This window comes from Crinia signifera, chromosome 4, assembly GCF_055691185.1.
Source record: "Crinia signifera chromosome 4, ASM5569118v1, whole genome shotgun sequence".
Lineage (NCBI taxonomy): Eukaryota > Metazoa > Chordata > Amphibia > Anura > Myobatrachidae > Crinia > Crinia signifera.
In genome coordinates, this window is record NC_139220.1 from 142,635,616 (window position 1) to 142,658,174 (window position 22,559).

Here is a 22,559-nt window from a genome sequence, read left to right on the forward strand (position 1 = left end):
GGGTGGGGGGGGGGGGGGTTGGTTGGGGCACTGGGGATAAATTTAGGATTAGGCTGTGTGTGGGGGGGGGGGGGTTGTGTTTAGAGCAGGGCTGGGCAACACCGGCCCTCCAGATGTTGATGAACTACACATCCCAGCATGCCTTGCATCAGTTTCAGCATGGCCAAATAGCAAAACTAATGCAAAGCATCCTGGGATGTGTAGTTCATTAACATCTGGAGGGCCGGTGTTGCCCAGCCCCGGTTTAGAGGGTTAAGCTACAGGGGGAAAGGTTATGTTTAGGCACTTACAAAGGGAGGATAGGGCTAGACGTGGGATGGGAGGATTAGGTTTAGGTGGTGGGGAAGGTGGTTAAGGTTACGCACTAGATGGGAGAGGCACATAAATGCCATAAAGCAGGCGTTCCCAACGACGGTCCTCAAGGCACACCAACAGAGCAGGTTTTGTATATATCCAGGCTTGAGCACAGGTGACTTAATTAGTATCTGAGCAGGGGCGCTGGAACGTTTTTAGGTTGGGGGGGGCAAGATATAATCTAATTTTGGCGCCCCCTAAATTGCTATATGTTACCCCCTGTTTATATACATACATATATATATACACATATGTATGTATATATATATATATATATATATACACACACACACACATATGTGTGTGTGTGTATATATATATATATATATATATATATATATATATATATATATATATATATATATATATATATATATATATATATAGTCAGTGTGCAGTGATGACCAAAGTACTGCGGGAGGGTGGTTGGAAGTTTGGCCGACAAGAGCCGCAGCTTCCCATTACTGAGGCCGCTGCTTACTCCAGGTGTACAGAGCTAGGGGCAGGGGAGCCACCGCACTTACATTTAGAAGGGTGCTGTCTCACCAACTGCCCGTGACGAGAACAGAGCAGGGCTGCAGGACGGTGCCTGGAGTCGCGCTGACACCCGCAGCTTCCAGCTACTAATAACGTAGTAGAATGCCTGTGCCACTCACACTCAGTAGGCTCCAGTGTCTCCGCTATGGCGCGCGCGGGGGGGCGGGGCTGGATCTCCGAGATATGCTTCGAGAAGGGTCACACTGATATCCGCAGCGTTGTGACCCCCTTAGGCAGGAGCTGGGACACTGTCTTGCGTCCTCCTATCTCTCCTGACACACAGCGGCAGACCACACAGGATCTGATCGCCAGACAGGAAATTATGGTCGCCGTTTGTCGAGCCCTGCTATAGCGCCTCAGTAATTTTGGGGGGGGGCAAGCTGCCCCCTCGCCCCCCCCGTTCCGGCGCCACTGTATCTGAGGGATTCTGATTAAACCATCTGTGCTCAAGCCTGGATATCACTAAAACCTGCACTGTTGGTGTGCCTTTAGGACCGTGGTTGGGAATGCCTGCCATAAAGCAACAGCACTGGGTACAATCACAGGGTCTGTCAGCCTGGAATGTGACAGTACCTATACTCAGGTGGTCCTATGTTAAATAATAATAATAATCTGACTTTAGGTACATTTTTCTGTGTTTCTAATTTTTAAATGTATATAAGTGGCTGATCTATAATGGGTCAAATAGGACGCTCCCTTCACCGAGGACAGAATCCAGCAGAGTCATATTTCTGATGAGTGTGGATCATAAGGTTTTCAACAGGAAGGTCAACATGCATGCAACATGCATTAGGTCAACCACTGAAGGTCGACACATGAAAGAGCATTAGGTCAACATTGGGAAGGTCAACAGTCAAAAGGTCGACATGGCTTTTTCACATTTTTTTGTACCGGATGTCGACACAGTCCACATGGATGCAAAATCAGTGCACCGTGTCCCCTCATATGGCTTACTGCGCTCACTATGCTTTGGGCATGGTGTCTAGATACGCTTGGCACACTATTCTATTCTCCCTCCACCCCCTAGTGCAGGGCTGGGCCACACCGGCCCTCCAGATGTTAGTGAACTACACATCCCAGGATGCTTTGCATTAGTTTTGCTATGTGGCCATGCTGAAACTGATGCAAGGCATGCTGGGATGTGTAGTTCATCAACATCTGGAGGGCCGGTGTTGCCCAGCCCTGCCCTAGTGGATGGTAGGGCATGAAATACTGCCTGTTGCCACATGTCGGCTCCAAACGAAGAGTGAAAAAACCCTGTTGAACTTTTGACTACCAGTCTTCTCAATGTAGACCTAATACGTGTGTCGACCTAATGACCCCGTCGACCTAAAGCCATGTCGACCTTTTGCATTTGTCAACCTAAGGCCTTTCGACCTTCAATGGTTGACCTAATGCATGTGGACCTAGTGACTGTATACCATTGCTGGTGTTTGAACACGAGGCAGCAAGGGCCATGGTACTATCTTCTAAACTAGTGCCATATTTCCAATGTCATCAATAGAGAGAGCACAACCAGCAAGAGGTATGAGAGAAGAGAGGCTGCTTCCCAGCATGATTGAGTAAGAGGCCTCTCCACCATAATTTTTTTAACTGCCCCTGCTACATGTGGTGTGGTTGTATGCAATCGCTGCCCAGTGGCAGGACAGAAGAAGTTTTTGACAATACTGCAACAGAGAAAGCTGGCAATTTCACTACACCCTCTGTATCCCTGCCATCAAAATTAATCTTACCTCAATGCTACAACAATCCAGATAATCTCATTTGCATCTTTCCCACAAATGTGCACCCCTATCCTGTGCCCTCTGGAATTTCAGATCTGTTTGCAAGAGATTGGTCCCCACTCATGACCTTTTTCACCTCCAATTCTATTAATCTTGTAGCCATTTCTGAAACACTTGGTTTACCAGTGGCATAAGTTTGTCCCAGTTGCCCGGAGGCAAGATAAATATTGGTGCCCCCCCCCCCCCCACACACACACACACACTGCACCTTACATACAGTAAATATATATGTATGTATGCTAAGTATATTATAATTAGAAAATAAAGAAACTGTGACTTCTATGGTCCTGCTGGGAGGGAGGGGGAGTCAGCCACAGAAGTGATATCAATGGCTTTCAATTAACTGATTCAAACTTGCAGGAGAGGAGAGGTGCCCCTTTGGGAGCAGGAGCCCGGCGGCAGATGACTCCATTGCCTCCCAGAGTTCTGCCTCTGTGGTTTACCACTCTTAGACTACTTCCTCTGTTGATCTCTCAGCTGGGGCCCCACATTCTCACAGGCACCTCGACCTGAGGATTATCATGGTGGTGGTTGCGGTGTGGGGGTCTTTTTATTGTCTAGCTACTCCTAACAATTCATATCCCAGAACCATGCCTTACAGTCTCTACATTTGAGGTTCATGCTCTATGCCTCTTTTAACCTGTTCATCTTCAAATAGCTGTCATTAACTGTTCCCCTGGTATTCCCTTCATATTCCACCAAAACTTTGCTTCCTGACTTTCTCTTTTCTGACATTCCATTAATAATTTTAGTTGATATCAACATCCCAATCAATATCTCCACAAAATCCCTTGCCTCTAAAGGGGCATGGGGCGGCAGCAGATAATCGCGCCCATAGGAACACCCAATGTTTCATGGGCGTTCTCATGGAAATTGCCTTGGGTGCGGGGGGGTGGGCAGCTGACATCAATTCCTTCAGAATGCTCACACACATCTAAGGTTACCTCAGACAGGTACTTGTCCTTTTTGTTGGCATAGTCAGAGCTACATAGTCAGCGTAGTCAGAGCTACGCAGTCAGCGTCAGCCAGTGTAGTAGTAAGGCAGCGTAGCAAGCGTAGTCAGCGTAGTGTAAGCCTAGTGAGCGCCTCTCACACAGCGCCGGTAACCGCCAGATCCCGTGCGCTGGCGGACGCCGGCAGAGAGGCGATCATGCGGGCGCCGGCGGAGAGGCACTCCATCTGCCTGAGTTGCATTGGCGTCTCATACTGGGCTGGTGCTAGGGTGTTCGGCGCCCTCCTGCAAACTATAAATTTGCGCCCTCCCATACTTTACAAAGTGATCTCACAAGGAAGGGGCATGGCCACACAATAGTACTCCCATTTCAAATGACACCACACAGTAGCACGATCATATTCACATTACACAGCACCAGTGCCGTAACTAGACATGTTGGTGCCCTGTGCCAGAAAGGGAATTGGTGACTGGCTGACCACTACAGTCGAAACAGGGAGAGTGTGCGCCGAAATATAGGAGCGTGGCTTCATGGGGAAGGGGCGTGACAATATAAAAGTACCAATAACACCGTAATGCCCATTACACCTTATGCTACACACACTGTAATGCCCATTACACATTATACCACACACAGCAATGCCCATTACACATTATGCTACACATCAAAATGCCCCTTACACCATAATGCCCATATGGCATTATGACACACATTATGCTACACGTAATGCCCAGAGTACTCCTGCATATGCCCACAGTGTTATCACTGCTTATACATAACACCCACAATTGGCTACAGTAGCAGCACTGCTTATATATAGATAATGCGAACAATTACCGACAGTAGTAGTGCTGCTTATACATAATGGCCAAACCAGTTACCAAAAGTAGTAGCACTGCTAATACATAAGCCCACACCAGTTGGTGACAGTAGTAGCGCTGTTTATACATAATTGCCACAGTAACCAACAGTAGTAGCGCTGAACATTTAATTACTACTTAATTACTTAATTAATTAATTAATACTGCTTATATATAAGGCCCACACCAGTTACTGACAGTAGTAGCGCTGCCTATACATATGCCCACACCAGTTGCCAACAGGAGTAGCGCTGCCTATATATATGCCCACACCAGTTCCCGACAGTAGTAGCGCTGCCTATACATATGCCCACACCATTTGCCGACAGGAGTAGCGCTGCCTATATATATATGCCCAAACCAGTTGCCAACAGTAGTAGCGCTGCCTATACATATGCCCACACCAGCTGCCAATCGTAGTAGCGCTGGCTATACATATGCCCATGCCAGTTACCGACAATAGCAGCGCTTCCTATACATATAGCCACATCCGTTGCTGACAATGATAGCGCTGCCTATACATATGCCCATGCCAGTTGCCGACAATAGTAGCACTGCCAAAACATATGCCCATGCCAGTTGCCGACAGTAGTAGCGCTGCCGATACATATGCCCACTCCAGTTGCTGACAATAGTAGTGCTGCCGATACATATGCCCTTGCCAGTTGCCGACAGTAGTAGCATTGCTGATACATATGCCCACAATAGTTGCCGACAGTAGTTGCACTGCTGATACATATGCCTATATCAGTTGCCGACAGTAGTAGTGCTGCCTATACATACTGTATGCCTACACCAGTTGCTGACAGTAGTAGTGCTGCCTATACATATGCCCATGCCAGTTGCCGACAGTATTAGCGCTGTCGATACATATGTCTACGCCAGTTGCCGACAGTAGTAGTGCAGCCTATGCATATGCCTACACCAGTTGCCGACCGTAGTAGTGCTGCCTTTACATACTGTATGCCCACAAAAGTTGCTGACACAGTAGTACTCACCTAGTTCAGGCTGGCAGCTTCCTTTTTTCATCAGTCTTGCTCCCCATGTAGCTCTGCGCCTTTTGTTCTGTGTAGCCCCACCTCCTCATCTGTGTAGCCCCTTTTCGATCCTGCCCGCTGACAGGGGGTCACGCGTCAGGCTGATGTGGATAGTGGAGGTGTTTCAGGAACACATTCACACCTGTCATGTCAGGCAGGTTAAAATGGTCAATGGTTCCAACATAATGTAATAAATGCTGACTGACTACGCTAACTGCGTAACACTGACTGACTACGCGAACTACGTAAGCTCCGGCTAGCCGCGAACATACTGACTACGCTGGCAGCGGGAACACGACACTGATACTCACAGGGACGCTGACTACGCTAACTATGCTGGCTGCGGGAGCACGACGCTGCTACTGACATGGACGCTGACTATGCTGACTACGCTGGCCGTGAGAACACTACACTGATTCTGACAGGGACACTACGCTAACTACGAAACGGGCGTTGTCATAATACACAAGTACCAAAGGACATTATAGTACTGGAAAAAGTCCAAAGAAGAGCAACAAAGCTAATAACCGGAATGGAGAATTTAAGCTATGAAGACAGATTGAACAAATTCGTATTGTTTAAGCTAAAGAAGAGACATTTAAGGGGTGACCTGCTTAACATGTACATATATTTCAGGGGCCAATATAAGGAACTGTCAGGTGCCCTTTTTTCGGTAAGGAGGGATGAAGGTTATGGATCATACATGCTAACCTAGGTTGAGCTAGATGGGCGCAAGTCTTTATTCAGCCTTAACTACGTAACTATGGGCCTTATTCTAGTTCACTCTTTCTGACAAAATCCTTCTTAGATGGACAAAACCATGTGCACTGCAGGGGGGCAGATGTAAAATGTGCAGAGAGAATTAGATTTGGGTGAGTTATTTTGTTTCTGTGCAGGGAAAAAACTGACTGCTTTATTTTTACACTGCAATATAGATCTCACTTTGAAGTAAAAGCCCACCCAAATCTAACTCTCTCTGCACAAGTAACATCTGCCCCACCTCCAGTGCACATCTAAGTCCATCTAAGAAGGATTTTGTTAGAAAGAGTGAACTAAAATAAGGCCCTATGTAACTATATAGTCAGGACAATGGCAAGGTTAGAAAAAATTATTTTTATTTGAAATAATTATATTTTCTTTTAAATTTTGATTTCGGCAAAGAATGCTACTTTTGCAGCAATTACAGCATTGCAGACCTTTGGCATTCTAGCTGTTGCTTTGTTGAGGTAATTTGAAGAATTTTCCCCCCAAGCTTCCCAAAGCACCTCCCACAAGTTGGATTGGCTTGATGGGCACTTCTTGTGTACCATACGGTCAAGTTGCTCCCACAACAGCTCATTGGGGTTGAGATCTGGTGACTGCACTGGCCACTCCATTGCAGACAGAATACCAATTGCCTGTTTCTTCACTAAATAGTTATTGCATAATTTGGAGGTGTGCTTTGCGTCATTGCCCTGATGATGGAGGAAATTGGCTCCAATCAAGTGCTGTCTACAAGGTATGGTATGGCATTGCAAAATTGAGGGGCCGAATTTCCGTGGATATGCAAGAGGATGTGGGCGGTGCGGGTGGCATGGGCAGCATGGTGAGGGTTTTTAGGCATTCAGTGCGGCAGCGCTGACTTGTTCGCTAGGCTGCGAGTATACACAGCCTAGCAAACTGGTCTGAATCAGGCACTTTGTCAGTAACATTCAGAGGTAGAAACAAAGAATCAGTATTCAATATTCAGTAGTTCAGAAATGCTGGAGCACAGGTCAGAGCCTAAACCTCAGCGGAGCCTAAATAGACTGCACAATTTAATGTGGACAAATAACCCACAAATAAATAAAAAGCACTATCAAAGAAGCAGCTGCAGTGCAGATGGGAGATTATCAGTCCCCTGAGCAAAGCCCAAAATATAACATAAACAAATAAATGTAGTGCCCATGGCACTAAAATAGTGCAGCCAGATTTATAAATTAAACAGGTTATTAATTTACAAAGTAACCAGTCTAATGGATGTCATTAAAACACACACACACACAAACACACTATCGTTTAAAAGTTTGGGGTCACTTATAAATGTCCTTATGTTTTGAAAGAAAAGCTGTTTTTTTTATAGAAGATAACATTAAATTAATCAGAAATACACTCTGTTATAATGTGGTAAATGCATATACTAGCAGTAAATGTTTGGTTTTTAAAGGAATATCTACATACAGATGGATCCGCTCTCATCTGAGCTGCTCCCATTGCAACTACCAACATGGGCCCAGCGATATCTGCCAGAATGTGGTGCGTGCACGGCGAGATGTTTGCGCCCCCCCCTCTTGGCAATGGATGGGCAAGCATGTGAAATGCTCCCGCATCCACGTCCCGTCCCTGTCCGCCAGAAACCTGCGGATGGTGATCTGTATACACAGAAGAAAGAGAAACAAAAAAAGTCTGTTTGTGGCGCTCTAGGATGGTGATCTGGCGGCAAGTATGAGAGCAGCCCAATCTGTAGGTGGGTATAGAGGTATATTTCTAGCAACCATCACTCCAGTGTTCTAATGGTACCTTGTGTTTGCTAATCACATTAGAAGACTAATAGATAATGAGAAAACCCTTGTGCAATTATGTTAGCACAGCTGAAAATGGGTTTGATAATTAGAGAAGCTATAAAACTGGCCTTCTATTCTTATTCTTCAAAAAATTAAGGCTACTCCATGCGAGCAACAGCACAAACAAGCTCTAACCAGCGCCTGTAGACGTGATGTTGCTAAGTATAGCCTATTGGGTGTTTTATACTCTGACACGATGTGTGCATGATTAAGTGTCTTTTTAGACAATAAATATGATTTAAGCATATTACATTGGACTGGTGCTGGTCTCCCTAACTGGTGGGAACTGTTGCTATATATATATATATATATATATATATCTCTATGGATATAGAATAGACAGAGGGGCGCTCCATAGTGCATAAACAGTTTATTTTTTAAAAGCACACAGCAACAAGTATCAAGCCAAAGGTTGTGCTCATACCAAAGATTACATCAGTGTGGGCTGGATACCACAGGGTTCAATTTATATGTTACCAGGCCAGGCAGGTCCAATGCTCATCCGGGGCACCGATAGGAGACTTTCAGCCCACGCTGCTTTCCCCTCACGGAGTAACAGCGTGCCGAGATCCTCTTCGGGAACAGACAGCTGGTGGATTCCTGGACTCAGACAGCGAGCGTCACCGTAGCCACGCTCTAACGCGTTTCGTGGAACACTTCGTCAGAGGGCGTGGCTTACGGACGCTCACTGACAGTCTAAATGGCCCGGTGCGTCCAATAGGAGCGCACTGTTCTCTGACAAGCAGGAGAACAAGCCTATCACAGCGGTCTTACCCACTGTGACTCATCCAACCTCTAACAGGTCGGTTTGTCTGCGCGTCACTATGACAGACTCTCCCCCGGCTACACAGAACACCGCTGGAAGCGGTTTGTGAGTAACCCAGCGGTAATTGCCGCTAAACAAATGATTGTGTCTATAGTACTAAGAAGCTTATGCTGTGTGTACCCCCGCCAGTCAACATGGCCATTTGCTGAACTTGCCGTGACTGCGGGGACGTGATGCTAACTCTCTAACCTAAAGACACAGCATTTTGTTTGATTGTCCATTAGCTCCTGTATTTAACAGAAACTTACAGCCGTGCCCATAGATTGATATCGCTAAATGTATGTTTCCTAATATTCTGCAGTTGTGCCCACAGAGCAACTAATGCACACATGAGATGATAAATTGTTGGTGTCCAATTGTGTATTGACTGTTATTGTTCCAAGAGAGAAGCAGTTTTTTATCAAATATTGATGTCTAGTTGTGACAGAACAAATGATAAAGAGTGTCTTGTAGGACACAGATAAAGCTGTAGGTCTCTCTGAACAATTTTCTCGTGGCAACATAATTGGAAACACTGTAGAAATCATTTAAAAATCTGCATCAAATGTTTCTTTTTCTTTTTGTGTGTCTTAAGAATAGATGATACAAGAAAGGGGATACACAGAACACAATCAGACAATAAAGGGTTACCAGTTTATTGATACAAAATTGGAGCTTGAGTTCAAACTATGAGTAACAGATCACCACCTACATTGATGTTGCAATAGTAAGAAAATAGATGTTTAAACCCTGTTTTTCTAACAAAGAAGTTACAACAGTGTCAGAATTGTTACAAGGGTTTGTTACATATATCTTTTTCCCTCAATAATTGTAATATTTTTTATGTGTACACACTATGCAATCTAACAATCTCAATTGCATCTTGAAACACAAGACATGTGTCCACATTATGCAATCAGGGAAATGAGATAAATTTCTACTCTCTAGTTCTCCACTTGAGAACCTACCCTATCACTATTTCTGCTACAGACAGTTCTCTCATTCTGAGGAACTTTACACTGGTCCCTGCAATGCTTGGGTAAACAGGGACAGTGAAAGAGTAAATCAGAACAGCAGAAACAGTCACTCTTTGCCTATCATTTCATTCTGAGGTGGTCAAGAAGGCTTGTCTCTCATCAGATATTTGAAGCAAGATAAGCTGATATCTGACAGCAGAACAGTTGGGACTGATAATATATCTCAGAATCTTATTCTGAAAGAAAGGGATATAGGCAATCCCTCTCATCTATCAATTTCCACAGCAAGGCACTCTCAGTCAGATAGCCGAGCGGGCACCTTGCACTGCCAGTATAGCAACAAGGTCGCTTAGAGCAATCAGAACTGACAAGCAGAAGCCGACCCTGTGCCCATATCTATCAATAGTGTATGGAAACACTACATTACCTCTCTCTCATCTGGCATTTGATACAGGTCTAAGATGCTAGAAAGCAGAGGAGGGAAGTAGTGACACAAAAACACATGAATCTCAGCTCCCACCATCCTTTCCGTTATTATAAACAGCCGGGCATTTTTATAGACGTGGGAAGCAAGCAGGATTGGCCAGATATGAAAACTATGTATGATAACGTAAAGGGGTTTTAGATTCACGATAAACCTCAAAGGCCTCCTACTGTGAACCTCTGGTATATGCCTACAAAATCTTCGCTAATGGAGAAAAATTGTTTTTAGAATTGTTTTCCTGTGTCTCATGATCTAATTGTATATTTGCATCCTGAGAAAAAGGTGCAAAGAGACATATGTGACTGATTCATACCTGCATCACAAATATTGTTTGCAGGTACATTTTTTGATTTGGGATACAGACACTTTTTCAATATCCCAAACCAGTGACAATAGTCACCTCTCCTTTTAAGAATAAAGCAAATAAAAGCTACGTTTTAAAATAAAGTAATAATACAAAACACATCAAATCAAAGTGTGCCCCAGGTAAGACTAAAATCAGTCTTTTTCTTGCACCTTGCCGCAAGAACCCCCCCCCCCCCTATAGAGTCCAAAACACATCTGGACTCCGCCCCAAATCCACTTTTTATCCAGTGGAGTCAAAGGGAGCACATATTGATATGTTCTCTGAGCTAGTAAAAAGAGATTTTGAAAAGATATATGAAAATGCTGAAGAAAAATCAAACAGGCATGCACAGACACACCAAAAGAATTTAAGCAGGGCTAAGTCTGATTCTTTAAAAAATCTGGCCTCTGACACAAGCGTTGTTATAAAGTGTGCTGATAAGGGGGGGGAGGGGGGATAGTCCTGATGGACAGAGAAAATTATGTCAATGAGGCCTACAGACTACTAAATGATGGTATCTCTTACAAAAAACTGGGGGGAAACCCCACAAGTGCATACATTGATGAATTGCAGATACTTTTGAAAAAAGGTTAAGACTGTCATATAATTCTGGGAGATGAGTATCGATACCTGCTAAACACAGCACCCTACTATGTCACCTTCTATCACCTGCCGAAGGTGCACAAAAATTCCCAGGCACCACCCGGCAGGCCGATAGTAGCTGGCATAGGGTCTTTAACTTCAAGGATCTCGGAATATGTGGATGTTTTTATAAAAAAATATGCCCCGATGTTGAATTCTTATGTACGAGATTCTACACATGTTACAGATTCTGAAAGATGTGGTTTGGAAACCTGAATATAAATTGGTAACAATCAATGTTTCCTCACTATATACTTCGATACCTAATGAAAGGGGGATAGATGTAGTGAGAAAAGTTTTGGAAGGTGACAAAGATATATCAAAAGAAAAAAGTGATTTTATTTGTGATTGCTTGTGGTTTGTATTAAGCCACAACTATTTTGAGTTTTTGTATGATTGGTTTGTACAGGTTTGGGGAACGGCGATGGGGACGATTTGTGCCCCAAGCCTGGAAAAACCTGTATATGGGTGACTGGGAGACTCAAAGTCTGGTTATATCGCAAAACACAAATATAAAAATCTATAAACGATATATCGATGATATATTGATTGTATGGGGAGGTGGAGAAGATGAATTCGATGTTTTTATGGAGGAAGTAAATTCTAATCCCTATAACCTTAAATTTACATCGAACATCCAATCCAGTAAAATAGAGTTTTTAGATCTCCTTATAAGTACTGAGAATTTTCCAGATGTCACTTCTATAGAGACTTCCACCTTCTTTAAGGAGGTGGATAGTAATAGTTACCTGGAGTACTCTAGTTGTCATCTAGACTCCTGAAAAAACAACATACCCTTTTCACAGTTTTTACGTTTGAGACGAAACTGTACTAATATAGAGGTTTTTGACAAACAAGCAGAGATTTACAAAACAAGATTCCGTGAGCGGGGATACCCGACCAGTTTGGTGGAGTCGGCCCTCTTGAAAGCTAAAACAACTAATAGAGAGGACACTCTAAAATATAAGGAAAGAAACACCCTGGTAGATAATGATAAAGTAAACTGCTTGTTTGTCACTAAATATAGTGATAAGCAGAAGGAGATTAGAAAGATTATGGAAAATAATTGGCACATTTTAAAGTTGGATCCAGTTCTGAGGGAATACATTGAGGATAAACCAAGGGTTATTTTTAAGAGAGCCAAAACAGTTAAATCCATGGTAGCAAAAACCCAACTTGTGAACTCAGAGAACAACATAGGTTCCAGAAATATGTTGGATATAAAAGGCTGTTTCCCGTGTGGGCGTTGTAAAATATGTCCACATATGGACAAAGGAGATAAAATTAGAGATAAAATGCGAGTGAAACAATTTATTAACTGTAACTCAACTTTTGTGGTCTATCTCCTGACATGTGGATGTGGCAAAGCTTACGTAGTAAAAACTAAACGTAACTTGAAAATTAGGATCCTTGAACACATCCGAAATATAAAGAATGGGGTTTTAAACCATAGCGTCCCTAGACATTTTAAACTATTTCATAATGGAGACCCATCTAGTCTTAGGTGTAAGGGGATTGAAATTGTGTATCCCAATAGAAGGGGGGGGGGATAGGGATCAGGACCTGATAAAAAGAGAATCTTTCTGGATCCTGAACCTGAATACCCTTGCCCCACAAGGAATGAATGAGGGGTATGAAATTACACCTTTTCTGCGGTAATACAAATGGTACATCTCCCTTTTATCGTTTTTATAATTCTATGGAAATTATTTTTATTAAAAAATTGTTTTTTAAAAAACTTTTCTTAATATGTATGATATATATGCATTTTTAATGTATAATTTTTTATGTCTTTTTATATATGAATTGTTTTGTGTATATTTAATGAATTTTCAGCAAAAATGTATTTGTATTGCGAAACGACAAAGATGTTTTTTCTGTGCAATATATTTTGTCTAGAAACAAGTGATATTCTTTATGTAAAGCCTTAAGAAACTATACCAAAGTTTATAAGTGTATATAATCCGTCTGGCTGGACGCGATGTATCCTGATAGGGATTAGGAATTGTCTGTCATAGTGATGCGCAGACAAACCGACCTGTTAGAGGTTGGATGAGTCACAGTGGGTAAGACCGCTGTGATAGGCTTGTTCTCCTGCTTGTCAGAGAACAGTGCGCTCCTATTGGACGCACCGGGTCATTTAGACTGTCAGTGAGCATCCGTAAGCCACGCCCCCTGACGAAGTGTTCCACGAAACGCGTTAAGGCGGTGACGCTCGCTGTCTGAGTCCAGGAATCCACCAGCTGTCTGTTCCCGAAGAGGATCTCGGCGCGCTGTTACTCCGTGAGGGGAAAGCAGCGTGGGCTGAAAGTCTCCTATCGGTGCCCCGGATGAGCATTGGACCTGCCTGACCTGGTAACATATAAATTGAACCCTGTGGTATCCAGCCCACACTGATGTAATCTTTGGTACGAGCACAACCTTTGGCTTGATACTTGTTGCTGTGTGCTTTTAAAAAATAAACTGTGTATGCACATCTTCACTTTGATGAGTTGAATATAGTTATCACCTTTATCTGAGAGTGCCGCCTCCTGTTTTCATCGATTTGGAAATTCGCCTCTGTATACTACTTTGTGGAAGGCACCTCTCCTTTACTTACTCGGATGTTCCAAGTGCCGGTCCTCACAACCCTATATGTATCTAGATATATATATATATATATATATATATATATAGAGAGAGGTAGACGGCCCGGCACTCCCTCAGCTGGGATTCAGTACCTGGGTGCCTTCTGGAACAAACAGGTAGTCTCATAGGAAGGAACAGACAGCGGCACTCCAAGGGTTTTCAAAAGCGTGTATTAAAGCATGGTTTGCTTTAATACACGCTTTTGAAAACCCTTGGAGTGCCGCTGTCTGTTCCTTCCTATGAGACTATATATATATATATATATATAGTGTACGAAGTGCTGGCACTCTGTCCTTCCAAGGTCAATTACCGAGGTGCAGGAGAGGCAGGTATCATAGACAATGAATAACCTGCACCCATCGGGTTTCTTACTGGATCAATAATCACTCAGACGCCAAAGCTTTAAGCAACGTTTCGGGGGTTTATTCCCGTCCTCAGGCTTGTTACAAAAGAAATACAGTGCATACATCTACTTAAATACCTTCACCATCAGGTGTAGCTGTTTTCCACGCCCTCTGCTCACCTGCAACTTCTGGGAGTGTCTCTCACTCACTCCCTCAGCTGTGAATGGTGACGTCAGGCTAGGTCAATAGCACCCACCAATATGTGTTACAAATGAGAAAAAACTGTTACCAAAAAAGGAAAAACAAAAGAATACTTTAGTGAAAAAAAAAATATATATATACATAATATATAAAAGTGTATATACAACAATACAGAATAATAAAAAGCAGAAGGGAGACCAATATGTTAGCGAATCTGTGGTGCTAGTATCATATAATCATTGCACATCGCTGGGCTGGAATGCATTCATATCATTGATCACAAAAATATGTTGTAACTAAGATGATCATTTAACCCCTTGGGTTTCAAGGTTCCAAGGGTATGAATCCATTTAGTCTCACATTTTAAAAGCTTAAGGTGTCTGTCCCCTCCACGGTTATCGTCAGGTATGTGGTCTATGATCATATGTCTTAGATTGGCTAGGCTATGCTTGGCTTCTGCAAAGTGTTTTGCAATCGGTTGGTCCACCGATTTGCCATTGATTGCCGCTCTGATGGAACATCGATGCATCCCCATGCGCTCTTTAAATGTGCGCATGGTTTTGCCTACATAGCAAAGCCCGCACGGACATTTGATCAAATAGACCACGTATGCTGTAGAACAGGTTACATTGAATTTAACATTAAACCTTTGACCTGTATGAGGGTGGCAAAAATTTTTTCCCACAATCATATGGCTGCATGTCACGCAGCCTGTACATTTGTGACAACCCACAAATTTCTTAGTAGTAATACTCAATTGCCGGGTGACATCAGTATGAACCAACCAGTCCCTGATGTTCCTCCCTCTTTTATAGCAATTTCTGATGGTAGAAAATTTCATGCTCTTAAATTCTGTTTGTATTACTGGCCAATTGTGTTTGGCAGTGGTGTTAATACCTGTGGAGGCGGTGTTGTACTGTTGGACCCAATTCATGGAGTCCATAGTTGTCTGTTGTACCTTAGATTTAAGAGTGTCATCTCTAGGCATGACTTCAACTCTTTCTCTAGCTGAGCTAATTAATTTGTTGTTATACCCTCTGTTATGGAATTGTGTCGACATATCATCCAATGTCGACTTCAGGGTGTTGGGATCACTGGTGATTCTCTTGGCTCGCAAAAACTGAGAAAAAGGAAGACTGCGGATAGTCGACACCGGATGAAAACTATCCGCTCGCAGCAGAGTATTTTTATCAGTTTTTTTAGTGTAAAGACTGGTCACAATTTGGTTGTTATAAACACTGATGGTTACATCTAAGTAATCTATGGATTCCAGGCTCATAGATGACGTGAACTTGATTGGACAGTCTTGTGTGTTGACATATTCAAGTAAGTCGATAAATTCATCGTGTCGACCTGTCCAAAAAAGTATCACGTCATCTATGTAGCGCTTATAGTACAACACCTTATCTCTCACATCTCTGTTGAGAAAAAAATCTTTATCAATCTGTGCCATAAAGCCATTGGCATATGTGGGTGACACATTCGACCCCATTGAGACCCCGGTGAGTTGAAGGTAATATTTATTATTGAAGTAAAAGAAATTTCGTTTCAATACTAACTACCAACTGTATAAAAAATACTGGGTCCGGGCCTTTGTACATGGGGTTGTTGGAGATCAGGTTTTTAATGGCTAATAAGCCGTCAGTATGCGGTATGTTCGTATATAAGCTGGTGATATCTAGGGTAATTAGCCAGGTATTGTCTGGGATATCACCCAGCTCACGTAACGATAAAAGCAGGTCCGTGGTGTCCCGAAGGTATGTGTCACCCGCCTGGACGCAAGGCTGCAAGAAATAATCCAAGTATTTAGAAATATTGCTGTATAATGAGTCTCTTGCAGAAACAATAGGGCGTCCAGGCGGGTTAACCATATCCTTGTGGACTTTGGGGAGTGTGTACAGGAGAGGCACCCTGGGGTTGTCCACTTTAAGAAAATCAAACGTATCCTGATCTATGATTTTATCAGTAAAAGCTTTAGTTAATACCATATCAATTTCCTTTTTAAAGGCATCAGACGGGTTATTTTCTAACAAAGAATATACGTTGGCATCCCCCAATTGTCTATAGATCTCATTACAATATTTATCAATGTCCATTACCACAACTGCCCCGCCTTTATCAGCTGGCCTTATACAGATATCTTTGTACTCACTCAGATTTCTGAGGGCAGTCCATTGTTCTTTATTCAAGTTATTCCAGAATTTCTTCCTTGCAGATGCATCTTTATTAACTTGTACATCCAGGACACGCATAAAGGCAGATATGGCAGTGTTTGTAGAATAGGGATCAAACTTGGATTTGCGTTTGAATTGGTGTTTTGTATTGTCCACTGGGGTGACAGGTTTATCATTAAAGAATTCACGAAGGTGGAGTTGTCGCTGTAGAAATTGGCAATCAATTTTCCAATCCAAGGTATTGAAGTTGGTTGTTGGCACATAACACAGGCCTTTGTTAAGTACTTGTAATTCCAATGTCGACAGATTTCATGAAGAAAGATTATAGACTACTTCGTTGTCTTGCGTCCCCTGGCGACGCTTCTCTTTCCACTTTTTGCCTCCCTGGAGAAGAAACAGATCCACGTGAAGGTCCCTCCAACATGAATAAACCCCCTTTAGGGGTGAGAACCCGCGGGCTCCGCGACACCTCCAAAAAAGACCAACCCGCAGGGGAGGCAAAAAGTGGAAAGAGAAGCGTCGCCAGGGGACGCAAGACAACGAAGTAGTCTATAATCTTTCTTCAAGAAATCTGTCGACATTGGAATTACAAGTACTTAACAAAGGCCTGGGTTATGTGCCAACAACCAACTTCAATACCTTGGATTGGAAAATTGATTGCCAATTTCTACAGCGACAACTCCACCTTCGTGAATTCTTTAATGATAAACCTGTCACCCCAGTGGACAATACAAAACACCAATTCAAACGCAAATCCAAGTTTGATCCCTATTCTACAAACACTGCCATATCTGCCTTTATGCGTGTCCTGGATGTACAAGTTAATAAAGATGCATCTGCAAGGAAGAAATTCCGGAATAACTTGAATAAAGAACAATGGACTGCCCTCAGAAATCTGAGTGAGTACAAAGATATCTGTATAAGGCCAGCTGATAAAGGCGGGGCAGTTGTGGTAATGGACATTGATAAATATTGTAATGAGATCTATAGACAATTGGGGGATGCCAACGTATATTCTTTGTTAGAAAATAACCCGTCTGATGCCTTTAAAAAGGAAATTGATATGGTATTAACTAAAGCTTTTACTGATAAAATCATAGATCAGGATACGTTTGATTTTCTTAAAGTGGACAACCCCAGGGTGCCTCTCCTGTACACACTCCCCAAAGTCCACAAGGATATGGTTAACCCGCCTGGACGCCCTATTGTTTCTGCAAGAGACTCATTATACAGCAATATTTCTAAATACTTGGATTATTTCTTGCAGCCTTGCGTCCAGGCGGGTGACACATACCTTCGGGACACCACGGACCTGCTTTTATCGTTACGTGAGCTGGGTGATATCCCAGACAATACCTGGCTAATTACCCTAGATATCACCAGCTTATATACGAACATACCGCATACTGACGGCTTATTAGCCATTAAAAACCTGATCTTTAACAACCCCATGTACAAAGGCCCGGACCCAGTATTTTTTATACAGTTGTTAGAGTTAGTATTGAAACGAAATTTCTTTTACTTCAATAATAAATATTACCTCCAACTCACCGGGGTCTCAATGGGGTCGAATGTGTCACCCACATATGCCAATGGCTTTATGGCACAGATTGATAAAGATTTTTTTTCTCAACAGAGATGTGAGAGATAAGGTGTTGTACTATAAGCGCTACATTGATGACGTGATACTTTTTTGGACAGGTCGACACGATGAATTTATCGACTTACTTGAATATGTCAACACACAAGACTGTCCAATCAAGTTCACGTCATCTATGAGCCTGGAATCCATAGATTACTTAGATGTAACCATCAGTGTTTATAACAACCAAATTGTGACCAGTCTTTACACTAAAAAAACTGATAAAAATACTCTGCTGCGAGCGGATAGTTTTCATCCGGTGTCGACTATCCGCAGTCTTCCTTTTTCTCAGTTTTTGCGAGCCAAGAGAATCACCAGTGATCCCAACACCCTGAAGTCGACATTGGATGATATGTCGACACAATTCCATAACAGAGGGTATAACAACAAATTAATTAGCTCAGCTAGAGAAAGAGTTGAAGTCATGCCTAGAGATGACACTCTTAAATCTAAGGTACAACAGACAACTATGGACTCCATGAATTGGGTCCAACAGTACAACACCGCCTCCACAGGTATTAACACCACTGCCAAACACAATTGGCCAGTAATACAAACAGAATTTAAGAGCATGAAATTTTCTACCATCAGAAATTGCTATAAAAGAGGGAGGAACATCAGGGACTGGTTGGTTCATACTGATGTCACCCGGCAATTGAGTATTACTACTAAGAAATTTGTGGGTTGTCACAAATGTACAGGCTGCGTGACATGCAGCCATATGATTGTGGGAAAAAAATTTTGCCACCCTCATACAGGTCAAAGGTTTAATGTTAAATTCAATGTAACCTGTTCTACAGCATACGTGGTCTATTTGATCAAATGTCCGTGCGGGCTTTGCTATGTAGGCAAAACCATGCGCACATTTAAAGAGCGCATGGGGATGCATCGATGTTCCATCAGAGCGGCAATCAATGGCAAATCAGTGGACCAACCGATTGCAAAACACTTTGCAGAAGCCAAGCATAGCCTAGCCAATCTAAGACATATGATCATAGACCACATACCTGACGATAACCGTGGAGGGGACAGACACCTTAAGCTTTTAAAATGTGAGACTAAATGGATTCATACCCTTGGAACCTTGAAACCCAAGGGGTTAAATGATCATCTTAGTTACAACATATTTTTGTGATCAATGATATGAATGCATTCCAGCCCAGCGATGTGCAATGATTATATGATACTAGCACCACAGATTCGCTAACATATTGGTCTCCCTTCTGCTTTTTATTATTCTGTATTGTTGTATATACACTTTTATATATTATGTATATATATATTTTTTTTTCACTAAAGTATTCTTTTGTTTTTCCTTTTTTGGTAACAGTTTTTTCTCATTTGTAACACATATTGGTGGGTGCTATTGACCTAGCCTGACGTCACCATTCACAGCTGAGGGAGTGAGTGAGAGACACTCCCAGAAGTTGCAGGTGAGCAGAGGGCGTGGAAAACAGCTACACCTGATGGTGAAGGTATTTAAGTAGATGTATGCACTGTATTTCTTTTGTAACAAGCCTGAGGACGGGAATAAACCCCCGAAACGTTGCTTAAAGCTTTGGCGTCTGAGTGATTATTGATCCAGTAAGAAACCCGATGGGTGCAGGTTATTCATTGTCTATATATATATATATATATATATATATATATATATATATATATATATATATATATATATATATATATATATATATATATGTATATATATATATATATATATATATAGATATATAGATATATAGTCTGTATTGTCTGGCACTCTGAAAATAAGATATACTGCCCGGTTGCCTTCTTAAGGAATTGTAATATGCAGGGGTACCCCCCTTCCCCTGGCCGGGGAGGCGGAATAAGGTGGCACTCACAGGACTTGAGGTGTCTCAAGTCTCTGTGAGTGCTGCCTTATTCCGCCTCCCTGGCCATGGGAAGGGGGGTACCCCTGGATATATATAGATAGATATAGATAAAGTCCAGGAGTATCGGCATTCTCTCCAAACAACAATAGACCTCTCTATATATGCAATGTATAGAATCCAATAAATTGATGGCACTCGCGGATAATGAAAGACTCAGAAGCAAGTTTGCAGCTTAACGTTTCAATTCAAGTGTGAATTTTCTTCAGAAGAAAATTTACACTTGAATTGAAACGCTAAGCTGCAAACTTGGTTGAGAGTCTTTCATTATGCGAGAGTCCCATCAATTTATTGGATTCTATAGATATATATCTATATCTATCTATCTATCTATCTATCTATATATATATATATATATATATATATATATAGGTACTTATGTATTATCTGGGCTCCCATGTTAAATGCACCCCATTTTTTCATACCCCTACTATCCAACTACGCATGGAGTTGATTTTATATAGTGTGGCGAGCGCAGCGAGCCACCGTGCCCGAAGCGTGGCGAGCGCAGCGAGCCCCGCAAGGGGACGCGGTCTCATAAGAAAAACGGGAGCCCAGATATTACATAAGTACATATATATATATATATATATATATATATATATATATATATATATATATATATATATATATATATATATATAGGAAATTTGGGGATCCGGCACTCCCTGGTGTTTGTAGTAGCTTGCAACGGTGCCCCCACAGCTTGTGGAGAAAGCGGGATACAGGATGTTCGGTGTGGCACTCATTGTCTGCATAAGTCAAGAGTCGACAATACTGTGTCTTAAGTCAACGTTTCAGTGCTCTTTATTCGGCACTATCGTCAGGATAAATGATACATACATTGTGTATACAGTGTTACAGTTTATATAGCACCACAGTGAATGAATTCCAGCAATTGCCCGAATACGCCCCCTGCCCGGCGGCGGTGGATGACGTCAATGGCGCATTGCTCATGATGATTACCGTCACCAAAAAACAGACATAAAATATATACAAGTGAAAATACATGTGAGAAGGGAGGAAAAAAATATATACATAGTGCATGGTTTAATAAGCACAATGGTGAAAGATGCAGTCAATGTTTACAAAGTATGATGCTGGAAAAAATACATAATATTTGCGTTACATAGGGTTACAATTATATACATTTTTATTGCAGTTTATCAGCATCAGAAAGTTGCAAAAAGTAGCAAACATAGTGATATGTTGCGGAGGCAGAGCATTTGTAGCAGATATTGAATACATGTAACTTTGTTAGAACATAGAGTAAGACATGTATTGATTTAAACCTCTTGGTGCGATCACACCCAGGCGGTGTATCCATTGTGCTTCTCGTTTTAATAGTAAGCGATTTCTATCGCCTCCTCTGGTTGGCATGGGAACTTGGTCTATGATTCTGTATCTATGGCTGGATAGAGTGTGATTGGATTCAGCGAAATGCCGTCCTACGGGTTGGTCACTTTTTTTGCTTTTTAGGGCTGCTCTTATGCTAGATCGGTGGCCTGCCATCCTGGTCTTGAATTTACATTGGGTTTTGCCAATGTAGCTTAGCCCGCAAGGGCAAATTATTTGGTATATGACAAAAGAGCTATCACATGTGAAATGTTGTTTGATCGGGATCTTAGACCCCGACTGTGGGTGGTTAAAGCTGTCACCCGTTAGCATGAATTGGCATGTTACACAACCGCATTTGAAACAACCAGGGCATTTTTTTAGGAGATGTTGATCATTATCACGAATCGTGATGTCTGACTTGACAAGGAGATTGCGTAGGTTTGAGCCCCGTGCATAGCACGGCATGATGCGGCTATTGGTAAAGGGCAATTGGGCGTCCGTTTTTACTATTGGCCAGTGCTTCTTGACTATTTTCTGTACTTGAGTGAAACTGGTGTGAAACTTGTTGACCCAAGGATTATCCTTGTTTTTTTTCTGCAGTAAAGTGGCGCGGTTTAGTTTCAGTACTTTAATCTTGGTGTTGACCAAGTGTGTCCTGTCATAACCTCTGGTTATGAATTTCATGATGAGGTAATCTAGTTGTTCAACGGCTTTATCTCTGTCTTAGTTGATGCACATTACCCTTATCATTTGGGAATAGGGGAGTCCCATTTTGAGGGGAACGGGATGGCAGCTGTTAATGTGAAGACCCGTATTTCGGTCTGTGGGTTTATAGTGGACTGTGGTATGAAATTTATTCTCCTTGATGTATACAATCACATCTAAGAAGTCAATTCTTTGACCGTCTATGCAATATGTAAACTTGACAGGGCAATCACTATTATTGTGTATTTCAATCAAT